The following is a 9,760-nucleotide window of genomic DNA, read 5'->3' as shown; positions in this document are numbered from 1 at the left end:
ACGTGGAAGTATGTCATTTGGTTCTCTCAGCAAAATTTTTGTTATAGGCTGTGAAAAGCCAAGGTTCAAACGCATACCCCTGTTAGTCACAGAGTGCCAGCTTGCAAAGGACCCATTCATTCCCATCCATTGCTTCCTGTCCATTAGCCAGGTCAGTTTATAAACCCCAATTCCCCTTGATCGATATTTGTTAATTAAACACATATACAGGACCTTATAGGGCTTAAGTTGCAAGTCCAGATATGCCATATCCACAGGTTTCCTTCTTGTCTAATGTATTGATCACATTCTCAAAGATGGGTAACTTGTTTGACATGAGCAACACACGCAAAATGCTGGTGGAACGCAGCAGGCCAGGCAGCATCTATAAGGAGAAGCCCTGTCGATGCTTCGGGCCGAGACCTTTCGTCAGGACTAACTGAAAGAAAAGATAGTAAGAGATTTGAAAGTAGGAGGAGGAGGGGGAAATCCAAAATGATAGGAGAAGACCAGAGGGGGTGGGGTGAAGCTAAGAGCTGGAAAGGTGATTGGCAAAAGTGATACAGAGCTGGAGAAGGGAAAGGATCTTGGGACGGGAGGCCTAGGGAGAAAGAAAGGGGGAGGGGAGCACCAGAGGGAGATGGAGAACAGGCAAGGAGTGATGGGCAGAGAGAGAAAAAAAAGAGGAGGGGGAAATAAATAAATAAGGGATGGGGTAAGAAGGGGAGGAGGGGCGTTAATGGAAATTAGAGAAATCAATGTTCATGCCATCAAGTTGGAGGCTACCCAGACGGAATATAAGGTGTTGTTCCTCCAACCTGAGTGTGGCTTCATCTTGATGGTAGAGGAATTTCCAGCATCTGCAGATTTCCTCATGTTTGCGTTTAATTCATCTGTGTTAATTCTGTTCAATCCTATTATTCTTTTGCAGGTGTTCCTTGATCACATCCTTCATTATTGGTCTTGTCTTGGTTTGTTTTTGTCACATGTACCAAGATCCAGTGAAAAGCTTGTCTTGTACAGTGTTCATACAGTGCAATAAACTAGAATAAGTGTAACCCCCTGGGTCACCTCAGGCTCACTCAGCTCGTTCTCGTCTAAGGGGAGCAGCCTTCGGCCCCGCCAAACTGGGTAATCAGCTTGTGTGGATGCTGTGTGATGTCCCCGCCTCGCCCAAAGAACAGACAGCACACCATATGCGATTAAATGAGTACAATTTATAAAGGTTACTATAACTAAGTGATTAATAACGATACAGTAAATATGAAGGGAAAAAAAATAAAGAAAAGGCACCAAACTTATCAAAGTCCAAACCACTTCGTGCACAACCGTTGGAGCTCAATTACTGAAGTCTTCTGGCCACCATTCGATCCCCTCCGAACTCCTCGACTCGCAGCTCAGGACCACCTGAAGTGGTCAACCAAGCACATCTATCTTCGTCTCCTCTCCTCGGGGTACCTCCTGGCCTCGGACCCCCGCTTGGGGTCCGTTCCTCGCCCAGCTTACAGCATCGCGTCCTCTCTCTCTCACCCCCTCGCGCCGACTCCCCAAAAGCCCGCCAACAATAGCTTACAGACTCAGAAGAAAGAACAACATTAATCCCAATTGGTTTACAAAGGAATACAATTCTCGTTATCAGTAAATTTTAACCCAAACAAGCTTCCAGCACTCTCTTGCAACAAAGAAGCATTCCTACTTTTAACAAAACAAAGAAGCCATTTTGATTACATACACAGTAACAAAGAAAAAGAAGAAACCCCCTTTACATAAGGTACATCAATAACAAAGCAGAATAAAGTGTAGAGGCTAGAGAAGAAAGTGCAGTGCAGGGAAACGATAAGGTGCAAGATCACAACTGGTTGGATTGTGAGGTCAAGAGTCCATCTTACCAAACCAGAGGTCCGTTCAAGAGTCTGTAACAACGTAAGGTCTGCAAGTAAATTGCCAAGATCGGTGAACAACCCGGCCCAAGCATCACAACCACTATTTTGGGTCATAAAGTAAGTTCCTACCTGCCAATGCTTTCTGCTGTTTGCAGTTTCTTAGCTTGGTGAACATTGATGGGAATTCTACGCGATGATGTGTCATGGTGAAATAATTTCTCACTGTACTGATCTCATCCCTTATTTTTAGCACAGCATCATGCCTTTTACTTTTTATCTCTCTTTCCTAAAGACCCAGGAATACTTATTTCCCAGTGATCCTCACCTTGCAGCCATGTTTCTGTAGTGGTATTGCAACAATACCCATTTACTACCATTGTTTTATTAATTCATTAACCATGCGCCTTGCTGCATTTCTCTGCACCTTTGACCCCTCCTTGCCGCCTCAATTTGTTTTTGCTATTGCATTATTTTGTTCAACAATTTTCCAGCTTCTAACCTGTTAATGCTCCTTTTTATTAAAGTTTTTATAATAAATTATCTTATCAACCAACCACAACCTGAAAATTCACACCCTGAGTATAAAAAAAATCTACTGTGCGATATGTGCTTGAGGTTGAGCCGCTTTGGTTCATGTTTGCATCGACCTTCAAGTAGCCTTTGTTCAAAGCAACACAGACAAAATGCTGGAGGAACACAGTAGCTCAGGCAGCATCTGTGGAAATGAACAAACAACCGACATTTCAGGCTGAGACCCTTCTTGAGGTCTGAGAAGGAAGGGAGAAGGTGCCAGAATAAAAAGGTGCGGGGAGGGGAAAGAAGCTAGCTGGAAGGTGAGAGGTGAAGCTACATGGGTGGGAAAGGTCAAGGGCTGGAGAAAAAAGAATCTGATAGGAGAGATTTCCATGGAGTTCTGCATAGGTATGTTCCATTGAGACGAGGAAAAGATGCTAGGGTTAAAGAGCCATGGTGTTCAAAAGATGTAGAAAATCTAGTTACAAAGAAAAGAAAAGCTTACGAAAGGTTCAAGAAACAAGGTACGTACTGTTAGAGCTCTAGAAAATTACAAGGGTGCCAGGAAGGAGCTTAAGAATGGAATTAGGAGAGCCAGAAGGGGCCATGAGAAAGCCTTGGCAAGCAGGATTAAGGAAAACCCCAAGGCATTCTACAAGTATGTGAAGAGCAAGAGGATAAGACGTGAGAGAAAAGGACCAATCAGATGTGATAGTGGAAATGTATGCATGGAGTCGGAGGAGATAGTGAAGGTGCTTAGTGAATACTTTGCTTCAGTATTCACCAGGGAAAAAGACCTTGGCAATTCTGGGTATGATTTACAGCGGACTGAAATGTTTGAGCATACAGACATTAAGAAAGAGAATGTGCTGGAGCTTTTGAAAAGCATTAAGGTAGATAAGTCACCGGGACCAGATGAGATGTACCCCTGGCTACTGTGGGAAGTGAGGGAGAAGATTGCTGAGCCTCTTGCGATGATCTTTGCCTCATCAATAGGGACGGGAGAAGTACTGGAAGATTAGAGGGTTGCAAATGTTGTTCCCTTGTTCAAGAAAGGGAGGAGAGATAACCTAGGAATTTATAGACAGTGAGTCTGACTTCAGTGGTGGGCAAGTTGTTGGAGAAGATCCTGAGAGGCAGGATTTGTGAGCACTTGGAGAGACATAATCTGATTAGGGATAGTCAGCATGGCAGGTCATGCCTTACTAGCCTGATTGAGTTCTTTGAGGATATAACAGAACACATTGATGAAGATAGAGCAGTGGTTACAGTGTATATGGATTTCAGTAAGGCATTTGATAAGGCTCCCCATGCAAGGCTCCTTCAGAAAGTAAGGAGACATGGGATCCAAGGAGACCTTGCTTTGTGGATCTAGAATTGGCTTGCCCACAGAAGGCAAAGGGTGGTTGTAGATGGTTTGTATTCTGCATGGAGGTCGGTGACCAGTGGGGTCCCACAAGGATCTGTTCTGGGACCCCTCCTCTTTGTGATTTTTATAAATGACCTGGATGAAGAAGTAGAAGGGTGGGTCAGTAAATTTGCTGATGACACAAAAGTTAGGGGTGTTGTGGATAGTCTGGAGGGTTGTCAGAATTGACAATGGGACATCGATAGAATGCAGAACTGGGTTGAGGAGTGGCAAATGGATTTAAACCCAGATAAATGTGAAGTGGTTCATTTGAAGTGCATTCATCAAGTATGGAATTGAGTTTGGGAGCCGTGAAGTGATGTTACAGCTATATAAGACCTTGGTCAGACCCCACGTGGAGTATTGTGTTCAGTTCTGGTCACCACACCACAGGAAGGATGTGGATACTATAGAGAGAGTGCAGAGGAGATTTACAAGGATGTTGCCTGGATTGGAGATTCCTGCCTTATAAGAATAGGTTGAGTGAACTTGGCCTTTTCTCCTTGGAGCAACAGAGGATAAGAGGTAACCTGATAGAGGTGTATAAGATGATGAGGGTCATTGATTGTGTGGATAGTCAGAGGCTTTCTCCCAGGGCTAAAATGGCTAACATGAGGGGGCATAGTTTTAAGGTGCTTGGAAATAGGCACCGAGGGGATGTCAGGGGTAGGTTTTTCACAGAGAGAGTGGTGGGTGCATGGAATGCACTGCTAGCGACGATGGTGGAAGCAGATACAATAGGGTCTTTTAAGAGCCTCTTAGATAGGGTAGATGGAGCTTAGAAAGGTAGAGGGCTATGCACTAGGGAAATTCTAGGCTGTTTTTAGAGTAGGTTACATGGTCGGCACAACATTGTGGGCCGAGGGGCCTGTAATGTGCTGTAGATTTCCATGTTCTATGAGAGTAGAGTGGACCATAGGAGAAAGGGGAAGGAGGAGGGGACCCAGGGGGAAGTAATACACTGGAGAGAATAAGAAAAAGGTCAGAATAGGGATTAGAGAAGGGGAGAGGTGAATTTGTTTACAGGAAGGAGAAATCGATATTCATACCATCAGGTTGGAAGGTACCCAGATGGCATATAAGGTGTTGCTCCTCTTCCCTGAGGGAGGCTTCATCTTGGCACAAGAGGACACCATGGGCCAACATGCCGGTACGGGACCGGGAATGGCATTTGAACAGATTGTTCAAAGCAATCTGTTTTCTAGTGTAAAATCATAAAGGGTTATGTAAATATATCTATTTTTTCTGAGGGGAAAGCCAGTGATTTATTTGTTTGCAGGAGTTGGCATCATAGCAGAGTAGCTGGACAATCACCAGAGCCTCTCCCGGAACATTAAATGAATTGTCCTTTGGCCTTGGGAAGGAGGGTGTTTGAACAGTGGTAAATGAACCACCCACGGCCCTATTCCTGTAAACTCTAACTGCTGGGAAACTCTGAAAAAAGTATCAGATTGCGAGGAGACTTCCTTATCACAATACTGAGCTTTTCACAATTAGTTTTGTAATTGATTTCTTTGAATAAGTTTATCTTAGTTTAACAATCCTTTGATTAAAACTGAACTCAAAGCAGAAAATGGTGAAAACACTCAGCAGGCAGTATCTGTGGACAGCAAAACTGTTGATGTTTCTGGCCCAGGACCCTTAATCAGATCGGGGAGAGAAAGCAAGTATAGTTAGCGGAGGAGGTGAGGAGGGCAATGGAAGGAACAAAGAAGTAACCTCTGGTAGAGTGAGACTGGTGGTTAAAATAAAATTAAACTCCTTGTGTAATGTGTTGCGACATGCAAGGCTCTGGGACAACGATAAAAGGGCACCAAGTTAAAATGTTGGCAAGCTAAACTCGTCAATAATCATCATCATTATGTGCCAAGTCATATGACATAGGCGATCATGGTCTTGACTATGATGGTTCTTGGAAAATCTTTCTACAGAAGTGGTTTGCCATTGCATTCTTCTGGGCTGAGTCTTTACAAGACAGGTAACTCCATCCATTATCAATACTCTTCAGAGATTGTCTGTCTGGCATCAGTGATTGCATAACCAGGATCTGTCATATGCACCGGCTGCTCATACGACCATCTGCCACCTGCTCCTAAGGCTTCACGTGATTGGGGGGTTAAGTAGGTATTACACCTTGCCTAAGTGTGACCTGCGGACTAGCGGAGTGAAGGAGCCCCTTACTCCCACTTTGGTAAAGACGTATCTCCACCCTGCCACCTTAAAAACTAAAATAGCCAGAGCTGATAGAGCGAAAGAGAAAGTTATGGAATTCAATCTCAATCTTGTTTTCAGTGATACATTTTATTTATTTCTGATTCCATAATTTGTAGTTCTAACTGATATTCATTTGCAGTTTAAAATGGTCAATTCACAGACAATAGAGTTAGTGAAATGGTAAACTCCCGAGATTTACAACTAAATGCTTCTGCTATTTTCTGGCCTTAATTCTAACATCTGTCCTGCTCAAACACTGTACCTCCCTTTTCCAGTCGCAGCTGGATGCTTGCAGAGCAGATGTGTCCCAGCTTTTTATGCAAGCCTTTGGCAGAAAGAACCACCAGAGTGGAATGGAGCATGGAATTACGGAATTGTGAAGACTCAGAAGAAAGCAATTCAGTCCATTGGGTCCACATTGTCCCTTAATAGAACAAAGCCATCTGTTTCCCTAGTCACGATGTATTCCGTTCTGGCAATATCGGAACCCAAGTGTGCATGAAAGACAGATTTTCGATATCGAGACAGCCACAAGAGTTTATTCATAATAATTCCAAGAGAACACCAATGGCTCAGCCAAGGGACACTGCGAGAAGTAGCATTCTGAAAACTAGTGCTGTGATTAGTGCTAATAAGACAACCGCTTAAATAATACAGAATTCCTGAGCCTATCAAAATAAACCTAACAAGCTTAACCAGGAGACCACATAGCAAAGAGCAAGTCGCTTGGGAAAAACATAAAGAACTCTAACCGATTAACAACTGTCATTAAAGAAACAATTAACCAATGCCAGGAGCTCTAAAAACCTCAGAGCCCAGTGCTTTCTGGTGTCATTCACAGACCCAGAGAATTCATTACGCAAACACGAGGAAATCTGCAAAAAATGCTGGTGGAACGCAGCAGGCCAGGCAGCATCTATAGGGAGAAGCGCAGTCGACATTTCGGGGGTCTCGGCGTTCCACCAGCATTTTTTGTGTGTGTTGCTTGAATTCATTACGCCCCTGCTCCTGTTTCACAAGTGTTTATCCAAATACATTTTGAAGGCACCGTAGGCCACATTTGTGGGCAGGCAGTTTCTGGTCATAATTATTCTTTTCAGTAAGCAGTTTTTCGTCACATGGCCCTTGTAATCGTTGCTCAGATTTCTATACACCCAAAGACTCATGACTCTCTGATAGAAAGATGTTCAGCCTTCGCTTGACTTTAATTTAGCTTTAAATGTGTGGATATTCCTTTGATGCCCCAGTTTTCCTCCCAAGTCCCAAAGACTTGCAGGATAAAACATTAACTACCCCTGGTGTAGGTGTGTTTCAGAAGAACTGGGGGTTGGTGGGCCTGTAGGACAGAGCAGGAGAAATAAGTAGGGGAACAGAATTGATGAGAACAAGACTGGTGAGAATTCTGTGAGGGATCTCAGAGATTTGACGGACTGAATGCCCTGCTCCCAAATCATAAGGAAATATGGAAATAAGCAGTGCCTCCCAGTTCTAGAATCTCTAAGAGGAAACAATCTCTTCACATGCGTGTCATTAAGCCCCCACAGGATCTTCAATCAATGAAGGAAAACAACAGAAAAGATCTGAGTAATTTTCACTCTGGCATTTATTTAGTATGCCTACAAGAAAACAAATCTCAGTGTTGTATATGGTGACATATAGATAATAAATTTACTTGGAACTTTGCTTTAGCCTTTTGACACCATTGCAGAAAATTCAAACTATTGCGGTACACATGACAAATATTCACCAACACTAGGTTCAGCTGCATGCGTTAACACCTACAGGTTGCGCCTGCATCCACACCTTCCGTATGCATCAACATCGAAGTCTCAAAGTCAAGTTCAAATGCTTCCATCAACACCTACTGGTTGAAAGTCTGATGTTTGTGCAAGTGCATGCATTAACACCATCTGCACCTACAGGTTAAAAGCCTCGTGTTTGGCAGCCTTGGACCCCAGCTGGTGCCAGACAACAGAAATTGGCCCCTGATTATTTTCCTCTGAGCAGGGGAACTGTTCTTCAGAAGTATAGACGCTTTTCCGAGTCACATAAGTGTTCCAAGAACTGCCTGTAATCCAAAGTCAGAAACGCTATTACCTGAGATTAGAAAAGTTGCTCTGATAGATTAACTTTAGATGTGAATTAGGTCTTATTTAGAATTAGTTAAAGAGTACAGATCGGTGCTACAGCATAAAATACACCGGACCACAGAAGCTGCCAGACTTTTGGAATTGAAATGAATTGAGTTCATTACTTACATCCTTCATATACATGAGGATCTTTACATCGCCGTCTAAAGGTGCAATGTGCAATTTATAGTCATTTATAATAAACACTATGTACAACAGGACAGTCAATATAACATAGAAATACAATTGTGTCAGCATGAGTTAAGCGGTTTTATGGCTGGTGGAAGAAGCTGTCCCGGAGGTCCTGGCTACTATGCTGTGGTACCATTCCCGGATGGTAGTGTCGTGGTTTCTCGTGCCCCACAAATGACCAGGAGACGGAGAAGATTCTTCAAGAAGGGTTAAACTTTAATTTGCAAATCAAAGCTGAGACAGTCATTGAACTAGTCGCTGATTGCCCACCGATCCTTTGAACACAGCATTCTTTATAGCAATCTCCTGGTCCAGTTGCATTAGCATAAGCAATTGGTCTATAGTTGCGTATCACACGTACATCCTGCCACTATTGTTTCTACCCATTGACTTAATTATGTTCTAATCTACATCTCTTAGCTACCTCTCATTAACACACCATTGTCTTCTACATTCTTAGGATTTCATTCTCCTACTAAATTGGGTACATGCATAGCAAATAGCAAGTTTCAAAACTGACTACATAGTTTTGGTTACACAGCAAAATTTATACTTTTATACTCCTTTTATACTTCAATAGTAGCAGCTGGAACAATTCGTGCTTGGGGTGACTTGGGTCCCCAGTGATCTTTCGGGCCCTTTTTACACAGCTGTCTTTGTAAATGTCCTGAATCATGGGAAGTTCACATCCACAGATGCGCTGGGCTGTCCGGACCACTCTCTGCAGAGTCCTGCGATTGAGGGAGGTACAGTTCACACACCAGGCAGTGATGCAGCCAGTCAGGATGCTCTCAATTGTGCCCCTACAGAAAGTTCTTGGGATTTGGGGGCCCATACCAAACTTCTTCAACCATCTGAAGTGAAAGAGGCGCTGTTGTGCAGATCATGGGAGATCCTCGGTGATGTTTATGCCGAGGAACTTAAAACTGTTCACCCTCTCAACCCCAGATCCATTGATGTCAACAGGGCCAGCACCTTTGTTTTTGCAACATTGAAGGAGAGGTTGTCAGGGTGACGACTTATTCTCTGTAAGCTGCCTCATTATTATTTGAGATTAGGCCAATCAGTGTAGTGTTGTCAGCAAATTTAATTAGCAGATTGGAACAGTGGGTGGCGACAGAGGGGCAGAGGGGCAGAGGTGAGGCAGCCCACTCTTACCACCGGCCGGTGATCTAACAGGAAGTCCAGGATCCAGCTACACAAGGCAAGGTGAAGGCCAAGGTCTCTGAGCTTCTTGTCGAGCCTGGAGGGAATTATAGTGTTGAATGCTGAACTGCAGTCCAAGAACAGCATTCTCACACAAGCATCCTTCTTCTCCAAATGTGTAAGGATGGTGTGTAGAGCTGTGGCTATTGCATCGTCTGTCGATCGGTTGTGTCGGGTAGGCCAAGTGTAAGGGGCCCAGTGTGGGTGGCAGCATGCTACAGATGTAGTCTTTGACC

This window comes from Hemitrygon akajei, chromosome 3, assembly GCF_048418815.1.
Source record: "Hemitrygon akajei chromosome 3, sHemAka1.3, whole genome shotgun sequence".
NCBI classification, from domain to species: domain Eukaryota; kingdom Metazoa; phylum Chordata; class Chondrichthyes; order Myliobatiformes; family Dasyatidae; genus Hemitrygon; species Hemitrygon akajei.
This window is presented reverse-complemented; position numbering follows the sequence as displayed.